Source organism: Tamandua tetradactyla, chromosome 3 (genome assembly GCF_023851605.1).
Source record: "Tamandua tetradactyla isolate mTamTet1 chromosome 3, mTamTet1.pri, whole genome shotgun sequence".
NCBI classification, from domain to species: domain Eukaryota; kingdom Metazoa; phylum Chordata; class Mammalia; order Pilosa; family Myrmecophagidae; genus Tamandua; species Tamandua tetradactyla.
Genome location: NC_135329.1, coordinates 207,945,580 through 207,968,578, shown reverse-complemented (window position 1 = coordinate 207,968,578; position 22,999 = coordinate 207,945,580). Strand labels below are relative to the sequence as shown.

Genomic DNA, 22,999 nt, shown 5'->3' with positions numbered 1-22,999 from the left:
GCAAGGCCTTGCTCAGAACCATGTTCCTGCTCACAACCAAGGCCCACATCTTTTCTTACAGACCATCACTAGAGGAAGACTAATACTGTCCTCTCAAATTCACAGAGAAGAATCCTAGTATTAGTCAAGGAATCTGGAGGAATTCAGGACACAAAATTATAAATGGCAGAATGACTAAGACACTAAACCAAGACCACAAATAGAGAGATGAGGAAACTCGAAGGACCCCTCTTGGTTTGGAATCTGTTCTGCCAACTGAGCACCCTGTACTGGTGGACACCTCAGAGAGGCCCCACAAAGACAGCTCTCCTTTCGGTAGAAACACTGTTTTCCACATTATTGATATTCAATGGGAGTCTGAAAGATGAAAGATGATGACTTTAGAGTTTGTAGCTTTTCAAAATTCTACATCTTACCGATAAAACCCTCTGCCACCCACAGGGGCCCTTACCGTGGATTTAATAGTTAACAGCTTCGGGTAGAAAAATAGGACAATCCAAAATAATAAGAGCCAAAATAATTCCCAAAATATTGAAATACAACTAAGACAAACCTGTGGCATACTGCTTCAAAAAGAGAACTCAACCAGCAGCTCTTGGAGAGACAAAACAAATCTAAGTCTACAGGTCCCAGGGAAATAAGCTGGGCCTCCACTTCTATTAAAGAGTTCTAGTTTCCCACTGTTTACACAGTGCTTTTGAGCAGGTCAGAGTATGAGACCATGGCTTCATGGCCAAGTCCAGGCTCTTAGAATTATTATAAGACTTCAGACTGCATGTATTCAACTGATCATTTATAAGAAAGCTACATCACTAAAGATATTGCTGCCTCTAGATGCACATTAAATATAAAACCTATATTCAGACAGTCTTTATATAGTTCATTAACCAGATATGAGGAAATCCAAAATTATGATTCCCAAACAACTGTAATCATGGTAAACCCATTCACATGTACTTCACATTACTTTAGATGACAGTGACTTTAAAAGAAACATAGAAAGAATAAAGCACATTTTAATCTCCACATCTTGTTATGAGACATGAGAAAGAAGGAAATGAGAAGGAATGAGAAAGAAGGAAAAATCTATAAAGATCCAAAGGTTTTTCTAGCCAGAATAACTAAACGAATGGTGAAACCAAACATTTAGGTAGGATAAAAAGTATAAGAAGAAAGGCAGGAAAAAAAAATGCCCACTGAAAGGGTACTTGCTACTAAGGTATGACCCTGAGTAATAGGTTCTACGATGGTGGAATGCATGAAAATGTTTTACAAGGCAGAAAACATATGAGTCCAATTCCTCATGAGACTAGTGAGAGAAAAGTTTTAAGAAATAAATGTATGCTCCTAAGTGCAAGATATGACCAAACCAGACACACATCAACAAGGATAAATCAGGAATATAATGTTAGAGAGAAAAACTACGGAAGAATACCTGCACTGATGATTCTATTTTATATATTTCAAAAACATGCAAAAATCAAACAATAGCTACTTTAAGAATACAAACCATGTGGTTCAACTACGAAGAAAACACAAAACACAGGTTATCTCTAAAAGGGGAAGAAAGAAGTGGGGTCAGGAATGGGCACAGGGAGATCTTTAATGGTGATTTCTTAAACTGGGTGGGTGGGTACATGGGTATTCACTCTCCTGTTATTCTTTTTTACCTTATACTTATTTTACACACGTTATTTTGTAACTTTTCAGGATTGAATAAAAGACCACAAGGTTTGCCAATTTGGGAAATTTTTAAACAAAAAAAAAAACCTCAGAGCTCACTAACAATGTATTAACATTCTGACTTCCTTGTGGGAAAGTAGCTACACATCACGGCAACTTCAGAGTTAAAAAACAAACAAAAAAAGACCAAAGAAAACTGAATGGCATGGGTGTACACATATACATAGTCATTTAATTCTAGACTCAATCTTTGTTGATTAAAATTTGCACAGTTCTACTGTGTCCTTCTAAGTAGTCACCTGTTAGGAGTTAGCAAAATTCCTGATTTTCATCTTTTCTTCTGAAGTTGCACTAACAAGGAGGGATATAGCTAATGGAAATGTGCTCTTTGATCAAACTCACTGAGAACCACTGACAATCACTTCCAAGAGCTCTGGAAAAAAGCACTTGCCAGAACTCAAGGGTAAAAGTTTACATAAGGTAATTAAAAGTAGTGCAGAAAGAATAATGCAGTTTAAACAGTAAAATATTTTTCCATTAATTATTTTTTAACTAACTGAAATTCAATGGAGTCCTGGTTGAAACCTCAGTTCCTGATTCCTTGAGTTAGGAACACCATAGTGAGTCCAGATAAACACTTGCAGTGTTAGACACAATTCTGTACGTGGTGGGCCGTTGTGAGTTCAAGGACAGTGAGTGCCACACGTACTCCTCCCAACACAGCAGAAGTAAGAGTCCCAGAGAACCAGGCTGAGCTCGGCCCACAACACTATCATCTGAGCATTCCTTTCCCTAGAACAGTGCAAGATAATACAATGACCCTTAAGTAGAAGCAGGATTCTGGATGCCTGATGAAGTGGGATACTTTTTGGGTATGGGAAGCTGACTGCTGAAACAACCAATAAATGAATTAGCATCAAGTATGCTGACTTCTTTGGAAGGAATTTTATGAACACAGGATTTAAGACTCCTTACACAATAAACAATGCATTGCCAAGTACTAATAAAGTAGAACTAAGAGTGACATAGCAAGAAAATGTCATTATCAATCAATAAATAAACCTGTGAATTATGTGTAAGACACTGTACTAATTAATGAAAGAAAATTTAAAGAAACTGTCCCTGGAACAGAAGCATACAGAATAGACAACATACATCAAAAAAAGCTATGGTAAAGCTAGGCATCAAAAATACTCCACAGAGATAAAATGAGGCTAGAAAATGGGGAGCAATTGCTTAAGACATACAGAATTTTTACTAGGTTGAATTTAAGAGTGGAAATGGATACAGGTGATGGTAGCACATGGCTGTGAGTATAATTAAGAGCTCAATTGTACATGAATGTAGTTGACAGGGGAAGTTTAGAGTCATATACGTCACTAGAAGGAAAGCCAGGTGTTTAAATGTGGGACTGTATAACAGTAAATTCTGTGGTGGATGATGACTGTGATTAACAGTACAAATGTAAAAAATATCTTCCTACACTAAAACAAATGTACGAAACTATTACAAGGAGTTAATAATAGAGTGGTATATGGAATTAAATGCACCTATTGCAAACTATGGACTATAGTTAACAGTTATATTTTAATACTCTTTCATCAACAGGAACAAATGTACCAAACCAATGCTAGAGATCAGTGTTAACATAGGGATAAGGGGTATGGGATGTTTTGGGTTTTCTCTTTTTTCTTGAAATTCCTTGAGTAATGAAAATGTTCTAAAATTCATTTGTGGTAATGAGTGCACAACTACATAATGATACTGTGAGCCATTGATTGTACACTTTGGATGGACTGTATGGTGTGTGACTATATCTCAATAAAATTGTACTACAGAAGGAAAAAAATTCTCCACAAATTTAGCCCGATTTCCCTGTCATCTACCTTCCATAATTTCCATTACTTACCCAATTCAGCAAAATGATTGCCCCAGCTCTCCATCCCCACACATGACAACACACCTTTTCTCCCCCTCAAATGCTTCACCCCCTCAAATGCTTCACCCCCCCTCAAATGCTTCACCCCTCAAATGTTTCATCTGCAAAATCCTAATGTCCCCTGTGCTGGTCTGAAATGATGTATGGACCCTCAAAAAGCTATGTTTTAATCCTAATCCCATTTTGTAAAGGCAGCCATTTCTTCTAATCCCCGTTCAATACTGTGTTTGAAACTGTAATTAGATCATCTTCCTGGAGATATGATTTAATCAAGAGTAGTTGTTGGGTTGGATTAGGTGGAGGTATGCCTCTACCCACTTGGGTGGGTCTTGATTAGTTTACTGGAATCCTATAAAAGAGAACGACAAGAGAGAAAACCAGGAGATTCTAACAGAGCAGAGAATGACATAGCCATAAGAAGCAGAGAGTCTACCAGCCAGCAACCTTTGGAAATGAAGGAGGAAAAGCCTCCCAGGGAGCTTCATAAAACAGGAAGCCAGGAGAGAAAACTAGCAGATGATGCCCTGTTCGCCACGTGCCTTTCCAGAAGCGAGAGAAACCCTGACCGTGTTCACTACATGCCTTTTCACTTGAGAAAGAAACCTTGAACTTCATAGGCCTTCTTGCATCAAGGTATCTTTCCCTGGATGCCTGAGATTGGACATTTCTATAGATTTGTTTTAATTGGGGCATTTTCTCGGCCTTAAAACTATAAACTAGCAACTTATTAAACCCCCCTTTTGAAAGCCATTCCGTTTCTGGTATATTGCATTCTGGCAGCTAGCAAACTAGATGAACCTCAAGGTTCATCCCAAATGCTTCCGTAACCTTGAAAGTTTTTTAAAACCTACACACACTCTCTTTTGATCTTTCATAAGTTTTCTCTCTCTATTATGGTACTTTCCCTACTTACTTCTCTTCTAGTTCTATACATATTATCCCTCCTACTAGAAGCAAGAATATTAGAAAGAACAGAAGTTCTGAAATTTGAATATCAACTATCTGACCTTGACCAAACTACTAAACTTTCCTAAGCATCAGTTTCCAAATAAAAATCATTACCTATCTTGCTTTGTTTCTTAAACAGGAATGTGGGTGGTGAGTGTGTGCACATGTTAGAGAGAAAGAGATAATATGGAGATATATAGGAATAATAATAATAAACCAGAAAGTAGTACACTTAGAACTTATTCTATATGTTCAAGAAATGAAAGGAAAAATTAAACACAAGATATAAAAAAGATCTAAGTCAAACTTCTAGAGAGAAAAACTGATGCCTGAGAAGAAAATTATATTGGATAGAATTAACAGCTGATTAAACATTACAGAAGAAAGAATTAGTGAAGATATAAGGTGGTGGGTTTGGATCTATGTACCCCAGAAAAACATATTCTTAAACTTAACTGATTTCTGTGGGTGTGAACCCTTGTAAACAGGACCTTTTGATAAGTTACTTCAGATAAAATATGGCCCAGAATGGGTCTTAATTTCATTACTGAAGACCTTATAGGGAAGGTCACAGAGAGAGAAAGACGCTATAGAGGAAGGAGGCAGAAGCTGAAAGTCAACGGAACCTGGAAGAAAAGGGAAAGGCCAGGAGAGGCAGCCATGTGCATTCCCACTTGACAGAGGAGCCCAGGACAGCCTCAGAATGCCACTCCTCAGGAAGAAAACACCACCTTGATAATGCCATGACTTGAACGTCTCCTAGGCACAAAACCATGAGCCAAAAAATTCCCACTGTTTAAACCAACCTATCCAATGGTATTTACTTTGGCAACGAGTAAACCAAAACAGCAATCGGAACTATCCAAAATGAAACAAAGAAAAAAGACTGAAAAGAAGAGAGCATCAATGAGCCATAGGGCAAATTCAAGTAGTCCAACATATTGTACTTAAAGTCTGCAAGAGAGGGAAGGTGAAAAAAAAATAAAAAAGGGTGGGGAGAGAAAAAATATGTAAAGAAATAAAGGCTGAAATTTTTCCTTATTTGATGAAAACTATCAAACTACAAATTCAAGAAGCTCAATGACACCAAGCATGAGAAACAAAGAAAACTATTCCAAGGCACATCAAATAAATTTGCTTAAAACCATTTTCAAGAGAAAATCTTAAAAGTAGCCAGAGGAAAAAAAGACACATTAAATACAGAGAAACAGAAATACAGGGTGTTAACAGATTTCTTGTCAGAAACAAGCAAGGTAGAAGATAGTTTGCCAACATCTTTAAACACTAACAGAATTTTTTTAAGATCCTGTCAATTTAAACCCAGGAGATGATCTCTCAAAAACAAAGGTGACAGAATGAGCTGGGGCTCAGCATCAAGGGATTGAGAAACCCTTCTTGACTGAAAGGGAGAAGAGAGAAATGAGACAAAATAAAGTGTCAGTGGTTGAGAGATTTCAAATACAGCCAAGAGCTTATCCTTGAGGTTATTCTTATGCATTATATAGATACCTCGTTTTTAGTTTAAAGTGTATTAGAGAGGCTAGACGGAAGTACCTGAAACTGTAGAGCTATGTTCCAGTAACCATGTTTCTTGAAGATGACTGTATAATGATCACAGTCACTGTAACCATAATAATCACAAGTGACTGTGTGATAGTGAAAACTTGTTCTGATGCTCCTTTTATCTACGGTATGGACAGGTGAGTAAAAAATATGGATTAAAAATAAATAAATAATAGGGGGAAGAAATGTTAAAATATATTGGGTAGAAGGAAATACTAGTGGTCAATGAGAGGGAGGAGTAAGGGATATGGTACGTATGAGTTTTTTCTTTTTTCTTTTTATTTCTTTTTCATAAATGTTCTGAGAAATGATCAGGGTGATGAATATACAACTATGTGATGATATTGTGAGCCACTGATTGCACACCAAGTATGGAATGTTCATATGTTAAGAATGTTCCTGTTGTATGTTGACTGGTTTTATTAATAAAAAAAAAAAAAAAAGAAAAAAGGTGAAGATGCTTTTAGACATGTGAAGGCTGAAATACTCATCACTACCAAGTTGGCATTACAAGAAACATTAAAGTTTCTTTAAGCAGAAAGAAAATAAGATGCAAATCCAGATTCACACAAACAAATCAAGCACACTAGAAAAGGTAACTATGTGGGTACTTCTGTTTGCTGGGTTGCCATGGCAACTTCCACCCAATGGGTTAGCTTAAACAACAAGCATTTACTAGCTAACAATTTTTGAGGCTAGAAGTTCAAAATCAATGCATCAGCAAAACCATACTCTCTCCCAAATACTAGCATTCTGGTGCTGGCTTGCGACAATCCTTGGAGTTCTTTGGCTTGCATCTCTGCCTCATGTCACATGGAAATGTCCTCTCCTTTCTCCCTTCTATCCAGTTATCCACTAACTTTTTTATTCACTAACTCTGGCTTTTTTAAAATCCTTCAGAAAGCAGATTAAGGCTCATACTCATTCAGTTGGGGCACACCTCAACTAAAAATAACAACGTCAAGAGGTCCTATTTACAGTGGGTTCACACCAACAAGAGGCTAAGATTAAGAACATGACTAAACGGGGGTACATATAATTCAGTGTACTACAGTTGGCAAATATAATGTTTTTATTCTTAAAATTTAAATTTCTTTAAAAAGATAATTGATCACACCTACTAGGTTGGCCATAAAAGAAAAAAAAAACTGAAAATAACAAGTATTAACAAGTATGTAAAGAAACTGACGTTGTTAGTGGGAATGGTGCAGTCACTGTGGAAAACAGTTTGACAATTCCTCAAAAAGTTAAATACAGAGTTACCACATGACCAAGATATATAATATTCTGGGTCATAAGAAAAGCCTCAATTTAAAAGAATGCAAGTCACATGGGAAAAGAATGAAATGTGACCCCTGTCATACAGCATACAAAAAATAAAAATAAAAAGGAGGCAAGTCATATGAAGTATGTTCTCTAAATACAATGGGTTTAAATTAGGAATTTAATGGTAAAAAGATCTCTAGAAAATCTCTGAACATTAAAAACCTAAATAGCATAAGTCTAAATAAAGCCTGTCAAAGAATAAATCAAAAAGGAAATTAAAATAATTGTTTAGTAAATGACAACATATCAAAATTTATGAGATGCAACTAACATAGGAGTCAGAAGGAAATTTATAGCACTAAATGCATATATTAGAATTGAAAAATATCTCGAATCAATGATCTCAATTCTCAAATTAAGAAATTAGAAAAGGAAGAACAGTAGATTATAAAATAGGCAGAAGAAAGGAAATAATAAAGATTAAAGAGGAAGTCAGTGAAACAGAAAAACAATAGATAAAAACAATGAAACCAGGGCACTGCCAATGGTGGCTCAGTGGCAGAACTCTCGCCTGACATGCCAGGAGACTCGGGTTTGTTTTGCGGTGCCTGCCCAGCAGAAAAAAAAGAAAAAAAACAATGAAACCAAAAAAATGGCTCTTAGAAAAGATAAATAAAATCAATAACCTTTTGGCCAGCTTGATCAAGAAAAGAAGAGAGAAAAATTATGACTATCAAGAATGAGTGGTGATATATGACTACAGATTCTAAAGATTTTACATGATAATAAGGGAATATTATAAGGCATCACTATGTCAATAATTTCAGCAACTTGGATAAAATGAATGAATTTCTTGAAAGACACAAACTACCAAAGCCTAATTCAGGAAAAACAGATAATTTCCATTGCTTTACATCTATTAAAGAAACTGAACTTGTAGTTCAGAAACCTTTCGACAGACAAGACATCCAGGGGTGAAAGTCTCCCTGGCGGAGTGGGAGATGACTCTCAGGGATGAATTCAGACCTGGTACCGTGGGATCAACAATTGCATCCTGATCAAAAGGGGGAAAAGTGTAATTAATAAAGTATCAATGGCTAAGAGAGTTCAAATAGAGTCTAGAGGGTACTCTGGAGGTTGCTCTTATACAAGCTTCAGTGAGACATTGCTACCCATCATAACCTGCCAAACCCCAACCAGGACCATTCCAGCCAATTCTAAAGAACATCTAGGGCAATATATAAGATTTCACAAGGGTTCCATGCACTAGAGTAGCTTTCCAGAAACCGACAACCTCCAGATGGGTCCCTGGTCTAGACAAGTCCTAAAACCTAGCCCAGCCTCTCCAGAACATCAGATAGTTCCATTTCCCTACCCCATATTAGTGACAGACCCTTCCAATATGAAAACTTTACAAATGCCATAGCTCCAACACCCCTAAAGAGAGGGATGAAAAGATCAAAGGTGATGGTGGAGTTATACAGAGAAGATAGGATTTAACTAATGAATATGAATGCTGAATCATTAAATTGACATCTCTTTTAGTCTCCAGTATTTTAGAACAGCTAGAAGTTATAACCTAAAATCATGAAATTGTAACCCATATCAAACTCTGAAATATGTTCTACAACTAAATGTGGTGCTGTGCTTTGAAATCCACACCTTTTTTGTATATATGTCATATTTCACAAAAAAAGAAGGAAAAAGAAGTCGATTGTGATGATAAAAAATATTTAAGCCCTCCAGCCTCCTATATTCTGCAGCAGTTAGAAAGAAAAACATGAGAGGATCATATGGTAGCCCATGACAAATTCCGGATCTGTCCTGTAACTATTTGTTGAAGAGTGCTTTGAAAACTATTGTTTTTTTAATTTCTTTGCTTTGTATATATGTTATACTATACAATAAAAAAAAAGTTAAAGGGTGGGCCATGGTGGCTCACAGGCAAGAACGCTTGCCTGCCGTACCAGAGGACCCGGGTTCGATTCCTGGTGCCTGCCCATGTATAAAAAATAATAATAATAATAATAAATAAAAGACTTCCGGAGAAGATGGCGGCTTAGTAAGACGCGCGGATCTTAGTTCCTCCTCCAGAACAGCTACTAGGGGAGTAGAAACGACACAGAACAGCTCCCGAAGCCACGACAGAGACCAAAAAGACAGCGTACCCCATCCTGGAACGGCTGACTGGCTGAGAGAACCCGCTCCGGTGAGATCACCGAGGGGCGCGGGCTTCCCCGGGCGGGGCGGCAAGCACCTGGAGTTCCTCCCTTCCTCCTTCCCAGGCCAGCTGGCAGAATTGGGCAGGCGGTCCCCTCAAGCCGTGGCGGCTGGCGCCCCCACCACGCGCGGCCCCCCGGACCAACTGAGAGAATTGGATCGGAAATCCCCAGGCCGCAGAGAACGGTGACCGGGGGGGTCCCTTCCAAACACGTGACTCCCCAGTTCGGTTGGGAACGGTGCACTCTCCCAGGCCGCGGCGGCTGGCGCCCTCCCGCCACGCTTGGCACTCCAGGCCGACTAGGAAATTCGGACAGGCGCTCTCCCGGGCTGCGGTGGCCAGCAACCCTCCCCATGTTCGGACCCCCGGGCCGGCTGGCACTCTTCCAAGCCGCTTTGGCTGGCGAACCTCCCCCACGGTGAGAGTTTTCCAAAGTTAAAGGACCCACAGTACCTTTTACTGGTGGGACCCGCAGACAAACGTGTGCCACGAGCGCCACCTACTGGGCAGGATAAGAAAAACAGAACCCAGAGATTTCACAGAAAAATCTTTCAACCTGTTGGGTCCAACACCCAGGGAAATCTGATTAAATGCCCAGACGCCAGCAGAAGATAATGGATCACGCTCAGAAAATTGAAAATATGGCCCAGTCAAAGGAACAAACCAATAGTTCAAATGAGATACAGGAGCTGAGACAACTAATGCTGAATATACGAACAGAAATGGAAAACCTCTTCAAAAATGAAATCGATAAATTGAGGGAGGACATGAAAAAGACATGGGCTGAACAAAAAGAAGAAATAGAAAAACTGAAAAACAAATCACAGAACTTATGGGAGTGAAGGATAAAGTAGAAAAGATGGAAAAAAAACAATGGATACCTACAATGATAGATTTAAAGAGACAGAAGATAGAATTAGTGATCTGGAGGATGGAACATCTGAATTCCAAAAAGAAACAGAAACTATCAGGAAAAGAATGGAAAAATTTGAACAGGGGATCAGGGAACTGAAGGACAACATGAACCGCACAAATATACGTGTTGTGGGTGTCCCAGAAGGAGAAGAGAAGGGAAAAGGAGGAGAAAAACTAATGGAAGAAATTATCACTGAAATTTTTCCAACTCTTATGAAAGATCTAAAATTACAGATCCAAGAAGTGCAGCGCACCCCAAAGAGAATAGACCCAAATAGGCGTTCTCCAAGACACTTACTAGTTAGAATGTTAGAGGTCAAAGAGAAAGAGAGGATCTTGAAAGCAGCAAGAGAAAAACAACCCATCACATACAAGGGAAACCCAATAAGACTATGTATAGATTTCTCAGCAGAAACCATGGAAGCTAGAAGACAGTGGGATGATATATTTAAATTACTAAAAGAGAAAAACTGCCAACCAAGACTTATATATCCAGCAAAATTGTCCTTCAAAAATGAGGGAGAAATTAAAACATTCTCAGACAAAAAGTCACTGAGAGAATTTGTGACCAAGAGACCAGCTCTGCAAGAAATACTAAAGGGAGCACTAGAGTCAGATACGAAAAGACAGAAGAGAGAGTGTGCTGGTTTGAAAGGAAGTATGCCTCCTAAGAAAAGCCATGTTTTAATATAAATCCCATTTCATAAAGGTAGAATAATCTCTATTCAATACTGTATGTTTGAAACTGTAATGAGATCATCTCCTAGGTGATATGATTTAGTCAAGAATGGTTGTTAAACTGGATTAGGTGACGACATGTCTCCACCCATTTGAGTGGGTCTTGATTAGTTTCTGAAGTCCTATAAAACAGGAAACATTTTGGAGAATGAGAGATTCAGAGAGAGCAGAGAATGCTGCAGTACCACGAAGCAGAGAGTCCACCAGCCAGCGACCTTTGGAGATGAAGAAGGAAGATGCCTTCCGGGGAGCTTCATGAAATAGGAAGCCAGGAGAGAAAGCTAGCAGATGACGCCGTGTTCGCCATGTGCCCTTCCAGCTGAGAGAGAAGCCCTGTGTTCGCCATGTGCCTTCTCACTTGAAAGAGAAACCCTGAACTTCATCGGCCTTCTTGAACCAAGGTATCTTTCCCTAGATGCCTTTGATTGGACATTTCTTTAGACATGTTTTAATTGGGACATTTTCTTGGCCTTAGAACTGTAAACTTGCAACTTATTAAATTCCCCTTATTAAAAGCCACTCCGTTTCTGGTATATTGCATTCCAGCAGCTAGCAAACTAGAACAGAGAGGTATGGAGAAGAGCGCAGAAAGAAGGAAAATCAGATATGATATATATAATACAAAAGGCAAAATGGTAGAGGAAAATATTATCCAAACAGTAAGAACTCTAAATGTTAATGGACTGAATTCCCCAATCAAAAGACATAGACTGGCAGAATGGATTAAAAAACAGGATCCTTCTATATGCTGTCTACAGGAAACACATCTTAGACCCAAAGATAAACATACGTTGAAAGTGAAAGGTTGGGAAAAGATATTTCATGCAAATAACAACCAGAAAAGAGCAGGAGTGGCTATACTAATATCCAACAAATTAGACTTCAAACATAAAACAGTTAAAAGAGACAAAGAAGGACACTATATACTAATAAAAGGAACATTAAACAAGAAGACATAACAATCATAAATATTTATGCACCAAACCGGAATGCCCCAAAATACATGAGGAATACACTGCAAACACTGAAAAGGGAAATAGACACATATACCGTAATAGTTGGAGACTTCAATTCACCACTCTCATCAATGGACAGAACATCTAGACAGAGGATCAATAAAGAAATAGAGAATCTGAATATTACTATAAAGGAGCTAGACTTAACAGACATTTATAGAACATTACATCCCACAACAGCAGGATACACCTTTTTCTCAAGTGCTCATGGATCATTCTCAAAGATAGACCATATGCTGGGTCACAAAGCAAGTCTTAACAAATTTAAAAAGATTGAAATCATACACAACACTTTCTCGGATCATAAAGGAATGAAGTTGGAAATCAATAATAGGCGGAGTGCCAGAAAATTCACAAATACGTGGAGGCTCAATAACACACTCTTAAACGAGTGGGTCAAAGAAGAAATTGCAAGAGAAATTAGTAAATACCTCGAGGTGAATGAAAATGAAAACACAACATATCAAAACTTATGGGACGCAGCAAAGGCAGTGCTAAGAGGGAAATTTATTGCCCTAAATGCCTATATCAGAAAAGAAGAAAAGGCAAAAATGTAGGAATTAACTGTCCACTTGGAAGAACTGGAGAAAGAACAGCAAACTAATCCCAAAGCAAGCAAAAGGAAAGAAATAACAAAGATTAGAGCAGAAATAAATGAAATTGAAAACATGAAAAAAAAAAAGTTAAAAATAAAAAAAGACACCCTTCCCACAAAGAAAACCCCAGGCACAGGTGTACTCACTGGTAAATTCTAGCAAACACTTAAGAAGGAAATACCAATTCTACACAGTTACAGAAAACTGAAGGACAGAGAATACTTCCCAATTTATTCTAGTTTCCCAGAATTATTCTGACATTAAAAACAGATATTACAAGGAAAAAAACATCTCCAACCAATATTTTCATGATCATGGATGCAAAAATTAAAATTTGAACCAAAGCAATTCCAATACATAAAAAAGATAATACATCAGAACCAAGAATGCAAGGTTGGTTTTAATACTTGAAAAACAATAAAATTCACCAAGTTACAGAATAAAGATGCTAAAACAATATAACTGTCAAATAGTTATATTGACAGTTGCTTTGAAAAAGCACTTGACAAATTCCAACATTCTTTCCTTGTTAAAAATTCTCAGCAAACTACAAGAAAATCCCTCGCTGATAACATGTCGGCCATATACCAAAAAAAACCTACAGCAAGCATCATATTTTATTAACATCATGCTTTATTCCTAAGATCCAGAACAATACAAAGATGTCTGCTCTTAACATTTTCAATACAGACATTGTACTGAAGGTTCTAGCCAGTATAATAAGAGAAGAAAAAGAAATAAAAGATTGGAAAGGAAGAAGTAAAACTTTCTGTATTCATAGATTATATAATCTTTTTTTTTTTTTTTTTTACATGGGCAGACACCGGAAAGTGAACCCGGGTCCTCTGGCATCGCAGGCAAGCATTCCTGCCTGCTGGGCCACCGTGGTCCAGATTATATAATCTTTATGGGAACATGCATTGGGCTCTGCCTGCTCCAATAGTCTGTCTGGTGGAGCAGTCAAGTTATGCTACTAGGGTTAGGGACAACTAGCTATAAGACATACAGGACAGTGTCCCAGACTGTGAAGAAACTACTTCCTAGGGAAGGGAGGAAATTTGGAACCATGTAAATACAAAAATTCCTAGGGCCCCACGTGCATGTTCAAGACAAGAAAAATGCACAAAAAGATCAAGGTGATGGCCTTACTCTATTCTGTGAGCTTATGCTATGGATAAGCCCTAAAGGAGACCATGTGCACACGTAAATTTAAAAAGACTGGGAAAAGTGTTTTCTTTTTTCCTTCTTAGTTTCTTTCATTTGTTCTTTTTTTAGCTCTTGGCATTCCAGGAACTCTCTGTCATAACACCATTGGATATAAGTGTAAGCAACAGACACCTCTAGAGTCTAAATTCTAGTGATAACTCATTAAAATATTAAAAAGAGATTACAAAACATACAAAGAAACAGTAAACAATGCCCCAGGCTATGGAGAAGATTAAAGCATTAGAAAGCATCAAAGAGGAGGATCAAACCTGGGACATACAAGACAAAGACTTGAAAAAAATGATCCTAAATATGTTCAAGGAGCTGAAGGAAAATAAATTAAAAAGCACTAAAGGAAATCAGGAAAATAACAGACGAACACAAATAGAATATCAATAGAGACATGCACAGAAAGAAAGACAGATGTTAAAGATTGAGATGGTATAATCTAGGAATGCCTAAAGTGTATAACAATAGTGAAATGTACAATGTACAAATTTTAAAAATGTTTTTGCATGAGGAAGAATAAAGGAATGTCATTATTGCAGGGTGCTGAAAATAGATGGCAATTAATATTTTAAAATGTCACCTTATGTGTGAGACTAAAGCAAAAAAATGTTTATTTGTTACAAAATTTATATTTTGACTAGAGCATTCCCTAATATAACTTATGTAGATAGTTTGATTGAACGTCCTAAGTACTTGGAATCTCAGGTAGGACATGAGATTTCGTTGGTTTGTCCAGAGTGATACCCAGATGAATCCCAGAGTGGTTTGATCAGTGAGTGGAAAAGTATTTGCAAGCCCCCTTCAGGGAATGGTGAGAGCGGGGAGAAATTCAACTTCCCCAAGTCGAATTCTTGATATTCTCACAAGCAGTGTGGACAACCAAAGCTACAGGCTGAGCCCCCAGTCCTGGGGTGTGTTCATATGAAACTTAACCCCACAAAGGATAGGTCAAGTCTACTTAAAATTTATGACTAAGAGTCACCCCCAAGAGAGCCTCTTTTGTTGCTCAGTTGTGGCCTCTCCCTCCAGCCATCATGACGAGCAGTCTCACCACCCTCCCCCTCTCTGCGTGGGACATGACTCCCAGGGGTGTGGACCTTCCTGGCAACGTGGGACAGAGATCCTGGAATGAACTGAGACTCAGCATCGAGGGACTGAGAAAAACCCTAGAATGAGCTGAGAATTAACATCAAGGGATTGAGAGAACCTTCTCGACCAAAAGGGGGAAGAGTGAAATGAGACTAAGTGTCAATGGCTGAGAGATTCCAAACAGAGTCAAGAGGTTATCCTGGAGGTTATTCTTAGGCATTAAGTAGATATCACCTTGTTGTTCAAGATGTAGTGGAGAGGCTGGAGGGAACTGCCTGAAAATGTAGAGCTGTGTTCCAGTAGCCATGTTTCTTGAAGATGATTAAACAATGATATAGCTTTCACAATGTGACTCTGTGAATGTGAAAACCTTGTGTCTGATGCTCCTTTTATCTACCATATCAACAAAAGAGTAGAACATAAGGAATAAAAATAAATAATAGGGGGAACAAATGTTAAAATAAATTTAGTTTGAAATGCTAGTGGTAAATGAAAGTGAGGGGTAAGGGGTATGGTATGTATAACTTTTTTTTCTCTATTATCGTTTTATTTCTTTTTCTGTTTCTTTTTCTTTTTCTAAATCGATGCAAATGTTCTAAGAAATGATAAATATGCAACTATGTGATGATATTAAGAATAACTGTTATATATGTAGAATGGAATGATATCTTGTTTGTTTGTTGTTAATTTTTTTAATTAATAAAAAAAATAGAGACATGCAAATTATGAAAAGGAATCAAACAAAGCTGAAGATAACAGTTATTTAAAAATTCCCTAGAGGGGTTCAACAGCAGACTGGCGTTGGAAAAAAAACAGTGAACTTGAAGGTAAGACAATTAAGATAATTCAGTCTGAGGAGCAAATAGAAGGAAGAATGAAGAGAAGTGAAAAAAGCTTAAAGAACATGTGGGACACCATCAAGAGTATCAGCATACGTACTGTGGGAGTCCCAAAAGAAAAAGAATGAAAGGGGCCAGAGAGAATATTCTAAGAAATAACAGCTGAAAATTACCCACATTTAACAAAAGGCATAAATATTCACATCCAAGATGCTCAGTGTACTCCAAACAGTATAAAGCCAAAATAGACCCACACCCCGCCAAGTTATCATCAAACTGCTGAATGCCAAAGAGAGGATTCTAAAAGCCACAGGAGAGAAGCAATGTGTGATGTACAATCAAGCCTCAATAAGATTTAAGTGCTGATTTCACATCAGAAATCACAGAGGCAAGAAGGCAATGGGATGACATATTTAAACAGAAGGGGAAAAAACAAAAGAAAAGTAAAAAGGGGAAGGGGAGGGGAGGGAAGGGAAAAGAAAAGAAGAGCAACTAAGGAGACAATGACAATTACATGCAATACATGACCCTGGATGGGATCTAGCAAGGGAGGAGAAAAGACTCAAAGGGACAAGAAAAAATTGGAATAAGACTATAAACTTTATTTCAATGTTAAATTTCCTCAACTTGACAACTGAACTTAAGGTGATTACAGAAATGAACATCCTTGTTCTCAGGAAATGTACATGGCAATATTAAATGTTCAAGAAGCACAGCAACCTAAACTCAATTGCTCAGAGAATGGACTAATAGATAGACGGATAGAAAGGTGGATAGAATAAGACAAATGCAGCTAAATGTTAAAATTGGCAGATCTGGGTATCAGGGGCAGAGAGGTAGGGGAATTAAAACTGTGCTAGTGTTTTCTGTATGGGGGTTGTATTATTTTTGTGATTGTTCTGTATGTTTAAAATTTACTTCAAAACAGTTTTAAAAAAAGGAGTTGGACTAACAGCTTGACCACACTTGACCAATTCTAGCCTCAACATGAACTCATCACATAATTGCAGCTCTAGGGCATCTAGTTCTTGCTCTGGTTCTAAATAAAATGCTATCTGAAAAATCCCTGTCAAATCTTTCTACCTCATTTTACCTGGCCTAAAACAGCACCTTGTGCAGTTCCACCACCATCACCCCAGTCTACTAAAGACAAGAATCTGGGCCTAGTTTTCATCTCCCCAATATGACCAACAATGCACAGAGAGTTGGACCTCAGGAAGAATCCAATTCATCCTAGTCCCATAGTTTTATTTACACATGTGCTCAGTAATATTTGAGTGAAACTGAACTTCATTTTCCACAGTAACCCATGCTAAGAAACAAAAATAATTTTTTTTTTTTTTTTTTTTTTTACATGGGCAGGCAACCAGGAATGGAACCCGGGTCCTCTGGCCTGGCAGGCAAGCGTTCTTGCCTGCTGAGCCACCGTGGCCTGCCCAGAAACAAAAATAATTTGTGAAGGTTATTCTAAAGGATAACTTTTAAAGATATTTTAAAAGCCAGATTCTATAGCTGGTTATACAACATTATAAGATATCAGAGTCTGGGATAAATGAGGAAAATGCAAATAAAAGTTTGCAAGTCTCTTCTTCACACAAGAAAATACTTTGTTACACTTTTTTTGCACTTACAAATTGAACTATCTCAAAATCATTTTCTGGCCAATATCTAAAATCCACTGACCTTGTAGGCAGTCCAAGAAGAGCAATGGTACAAATATGATTCATTCAAAAAACATTTAGCAGCAATACAACACAAAATTAAACATAACTCTTTCCCTTATATCAGCTTAACACATTATATTTTTCATTTCTGATGGCTTTTTCATTTGATTTTCACCAAAATGTGCAAGGGAACTCACGTAAACTTAACTGAGGCAAATATACGCGATAAAGAGAGCATTAGGAAATGGTGAGAGATGATCTGGTTACAAACAGGAAAGAAGAATTCTTCTGCAGAAGGGTCAGTGCAAAATATCTTTATTGTAACAGCATATACACAAAAAAATTTTCCGATTTTAACCACTTAAATGTCTACAACTCAATGAATTACCACCATAAGGTAATCTTACGGTGCCACCATCACCACCATTCATTACCAAAACTTTTTCGTCACCCCAAGAATAAACTTCATACCCAATAGGCAATAATTCCCCACTCCCCAACTCCAGCCCCAGCCTCTGGTAACCTGCAGTCTATTTTCTCTATAAATTTATCTGCTCTAGGTATTTCATATAAATAAAATCATAAAATACTTGCCTTTTGTGTCTGGCTTATTTCATTCAATAGAATGTCTTCAAGGTTCATCCATGTTGTAGCACGTATCAGAGCATTATTTCTTTTTATGAGTAAATAATATTCCATTTCATGTTATACCACATTTTGCTTATCCATTCTAATGCTGATAGACACTTGGGCTGTTTTCACCTTTTGGCTATTGTGAATAATGCTATGAACATTAACATAAAAATATCTGTTCAGGTCCCTATTTTCAATTCTTTTGGCTATATGCCTAGAGGCAGAATTACAAAGTCCTATGGTAACTCTGTTTAACTCTATGAAGAACTGTCAAATTGTTCTCCACGGCAGCTTCATCATTTTACAGTCCTACCAACAACGTAGGAGGGTTCCTATTTCTACATGTTTGCCGGCATTTGTTATTCCCCATTTTTTCAATAACAGTATTCTAGTGGGTGTGAAGTGGTTATCTAACTGTGATTTTGATTTGCATTTCCTGATGGATAATGACGTTGAGCATTGCTCATGTGCTTATTAGTCATTTGTGTATCTTCTTTGGAGAAATTTCCTGTCCCCATTTTTCAATTGGGTTGTCTTTTTATTATTGATTTGAAAGTGCTTTATATATTCTAAACGTTAAACCCTTACAAGACATATGATTTCCAAACATGTTCTTCCATACCGTGGGTCTTTCTACTTTCTTGATAATGACCTTTAATGCACAGAAGTTTTTAAATTTTGATTAAGTCCCATTTATTTATTTTTTTCTTTTCTTGCCCACACTTTGGGTATAAAGCCTAACACAAGGTCTTGAAGAATTTCCCTATTATTGTCTAAGAGTTCTATAGTTTCAGTTTTTATATTTAGGATTTTATCCTTTTTGAGTTAATTTTTATACACGGCATGAGGTAGGAGCCCAGTCTCATTCTTTTGCACATGGATATCTAGTTTTCCCATCATCATTTGTTAAAAAGACTATTTTTCCCCATTGTGTGGACTTGACACCCTTGCTGAAAATCAATTGGACATAGAAATGTGGATTTATTTTTAAACTTTCAAACTACTCAAATCTAACCATGTCAACCCTACCCACCATCCATCTGAGTTCCCAAGTAAAACCCTAAAGAGGCTTCTCTTTACTTCAAGGATGAAGAAAAACTCTCAGCTACCCTAAAAGACCCCACACCATCTGGCCTCTGCCTACCACACCAGGACCCTTTCCTACCAGATTCTTCCACCCTTTCCCTGCTCCATATATAGAGCCATACTTTCAGATATTGTTCTACTCCATGAATCCTGCCATTGCAGATTTCAGTTCAAATGTGATTGCTGTACCTTCCCTAACTAAAGCACTTACCACAGCTGCAGTTTTACATTTATGTGATTATTTGACCATCTGTTTTTCCCAATAGAGAATAAGAGGAGGGCAGTAACTATGTATGTGTTTACTGTCCCCCATCTCTAACACCAAACACAGTGCCTAGTACCAAGGAAGCACTCAAATAATTCTTGAGTAAGTGAATAAATGGGCCACTAAAAATACAGGAAAGCAACAAAACATATTATGAGGTTCATCCTCACAAATTTATCTTCAGAGGATGCCCAAAGCAATTGGTCCTAAAATTCCTATTTAACACAAAAAAATTTTTTTAAAGTCAAGTCAATTCAGATGTCTATATAAATTGCTCTGGCCCTTCTTTGTCTCAAGGCAAATGCTGAACATCGAAGGTTGACACGTTAAAAACACACACATAAAACAGACACATATACACATACGCACACACACCACAGATAAATCACAGTCACAGGTCACTGGGTAACTGTGGTCTTTAGTATTTCTAGACACAGCACCTGATATATAGGAAACACTAGAAATATCTGTGGAATGAATAAAGGGCAACATTTCAAAAGACACTTAAATATGAAACAGTAACTACCTCAATTTAAACTTCGGAGTCTCATATAAACTTAAAACAACTAAGATGTAAATAAGAGTCTCTAATGGCAAAGACATCTGCTAGTACACTCATTATTTTATCTCCCAAGCAGGAAAAATGCCAGACAGAAATGTAGTAATGGTATTTGAAAGAAATATCAATACTACAATTAAAGGAACTTTCAATAAGGACTTCAAAATGTAGGTGGGACTATTTCCCAAAACCCTAAGTTAAGAATATAAGAAAGTATTTAGGAATCTCTGATCCCTCCAATACAAAATACAAATTGCATCTATCTATTAGCAAAACATTTCTCTGAAATCTCCAGCCTACACTTATTTCACCACTCTCTGACCTACTTTAGCACTTAACACCTGTACCATATATTTCACATTTAAACAAATACCATTTTATAGTTTTCCTAATAATTTAATGTGCACAGTCTCTTATTTATTCTGCCTCCTTTCAGGTATGTGCTTAATAAATATTTATTGAACTGAAATGAATAATACAGTTGTCTGAATGATAGATTTTAGTATAACCCCCTGCATTTTGTTCCCAAACATTGTCATTCCCAAAGATCGCTTAAATGCTTCGATTTTAGCTTCATCGTCATTGGACTAAATATAAAGTTATTATCCACCAATGCTCATATAAGGCTTACAGTTTTCATAGTGCCACATATTCAAACTCAAGTAAAGGTTAGGTTTTCAGTGTCACGGTATCTTTCCAAACATAAATCAGAGATATTATTAACACCTGCCCTTACTTTGGTCAATGTAGAAATTTTCACTTAAAAATCCTCCCAAAACTAGTCGGTCCCAGATTCCCTTCTGTAGAAAACTGGAAATCTAAGCCACAGAATATTAACCACACAACACTCACAATTGGAAGGCTAATTTCCTGGGAAAAGATCAGTTCAAAATGTACTATTAAATGAGTTTCCAGAATCAACAAAGCAGTTTAGAAAGTTCAAAATAGCCATTATTAAGTGGCTGCTGTTCAACGCTCCCGAGGTGCCCGGTCCCTGCTTTATCTATATCTCTAACAGGACCTAGGAAGACGCGTCCACAGGTGACCTAAGCCTCGGGAAACATTCTCTCAACAGCAACAAGCGCTGTTTAATTCTAGTCCCTCTCTCTACACCGTACTGGACTCAACAGAGGGTCGGCAAGGCCCAGCTGGGAGCCGAGCGAGAGGAGGGTACCCGGGGGCGTGGGGCGAGCAGGGGGACACCCGGGTGCGACGCCAGGGCAGAAGGACGCTCGCCCGGGGCGGACGCCACAAATGCTGGGCGAAGCGCTTCGGCGTCCCCGCAAGCCCAAATCACCCGCCGGTCCCAGGAAGGTTCGGGGAGGCGGACAGGGCGGGGAGGGCGCCTCACCGTTGCTCCCGGGAGGCCAGCGCCGCCGCGGTCCTGCAGTTGCTAAGGAGAATGGTCTTCCGGGTCACAGGCACCGCGTGATAGACAACGGTGGCCGGATAGGGCCAAGAGCGAAGCGCACCGGACCAGTGCGCAGTGGGGTAGGAGATCCGTGACAGGTCCGCTGAGGCGAAAGGCGGGGCGAGGGGCCACCGTGCCATATCTGGCCTCGCCTCATGGGGTGACTCGCCATTAGTCAGGGGCTCCAAGCGAGGCGGCCTCCGGAATGCCTTCCTGCCCTGCCTGGGCTGGCTCCGCCTTCCTACCCCTGGGCCGGGCACCAGAACCTGCCCTCTCAGCCCGCTAACGTCGCCAGCCACCAATTCTGAGGTTTCTCTCTCTGCTTCAACCCCCAGGTGTTGCCACACGGCCTCTCCTGTGACAGAATTTTACTCATATTTGATTTACTCAACGCTTGTTTACTGGACACCCGCCCAGGACTACGCGCCAAGCTGGTACCGGGGATGTTACTGGACAAACGCGGTGGATTCTTTTGCACATGCCCGCAAATGACCACTTCAGGAAAGGTCGGCGGTTCAAAAAAAGAGAAAATTTTTTACTAGACTCGTAGCAGCAGATGAGATGGTCTCTCAGTCCACAGTCGGTCTCCCGCAGTTTAGGGTGTTCTAGGTTTTAATGGATTCTAGCAAGGGGAGGTGAAGTCATTACAGTTTCAAATAATCAAGTCTAAGCAGAAAGGGAGACAGTTATTTGAAAAGTGCAAGCGGAAGGGAAGAGAGGCGAGATTATCATTTCAGTAGCAGACTCTAGCTGATTCAACTGCTGGAACTAGTTAATGGCTGACTCAAATTCTTCATTGTCATTTGGGCCTTTGCCTGACAAATCACTTTAAGAAAATGACCAGATAAAGGGAGTAATAGCTCTTTAATCACAAGGATGTAAGATATGGCATTTACAATCATTTCAGGTATCAGAACAGCTGTATTATAGTTCAGGGACTTCAGGTATTTCCCTCTGTCTACTTCAGCATACTTGAGCAAAAAGATTTATCTATATAATGATTCAGCAACCATAATTATTCCTTTAATCCTAACTTCTCTGTTATAGGGATTCAGAGATGGACCACAGAGGCAAGGTCCCTGCCCCCAGAAGGCATGGCCTTGCGGGAGAAGAGGCATATAGTATCCGGTATACTGAGAGGGACAAAGTAAAGGAAGTTAGGGGAGTATACCCAAGGAGGGACCTACACAGACATGGTGGGGAAAAGTTGATGGTGGAGACATTAATCAAGTAAAAAGCATAGGGGAAGAGTGTTTCAGATAAGAGAGTAAGCATGTTTGAGAAATCCTCTAGAACTTCATCATGGGCCTCCTCAGAAAAGTGTGTAGAGTGAGAAGAGAGAATGGCTAAGGG

The 22,999-nt window shown here is 38.6% G+C and overlaps 1 protein-coding gene across 3 annotated transcripts in view; it reads right to left on the bottom strand.

Annotated features, from left to right (window-relative positions):
* DIS3L2 (DIS3 like 3'-5' exoribonuclease 2) overlaps window positions 1-21,940 on the bottom strand; it is a 526,830-nt gene extending 504,890 nt beyond the window's left edge. For 2 of the 3 annotated variants that reach the window (XR_013173119.1, XM_077155428.1), the window contains exon 1: window positions 21,587-21,940. The gene's annotated coding sequence lies outside the window, so the exon portion shown is untranslated. The remainder of the gene's footprint in view (window positions 1-21,586) is intronic. The other variant, XM_077155431.1, reaches the window with a different exon arrangement.
* Window positions 21,941-22,999: the final 1,059 nt, after the last annotated feature.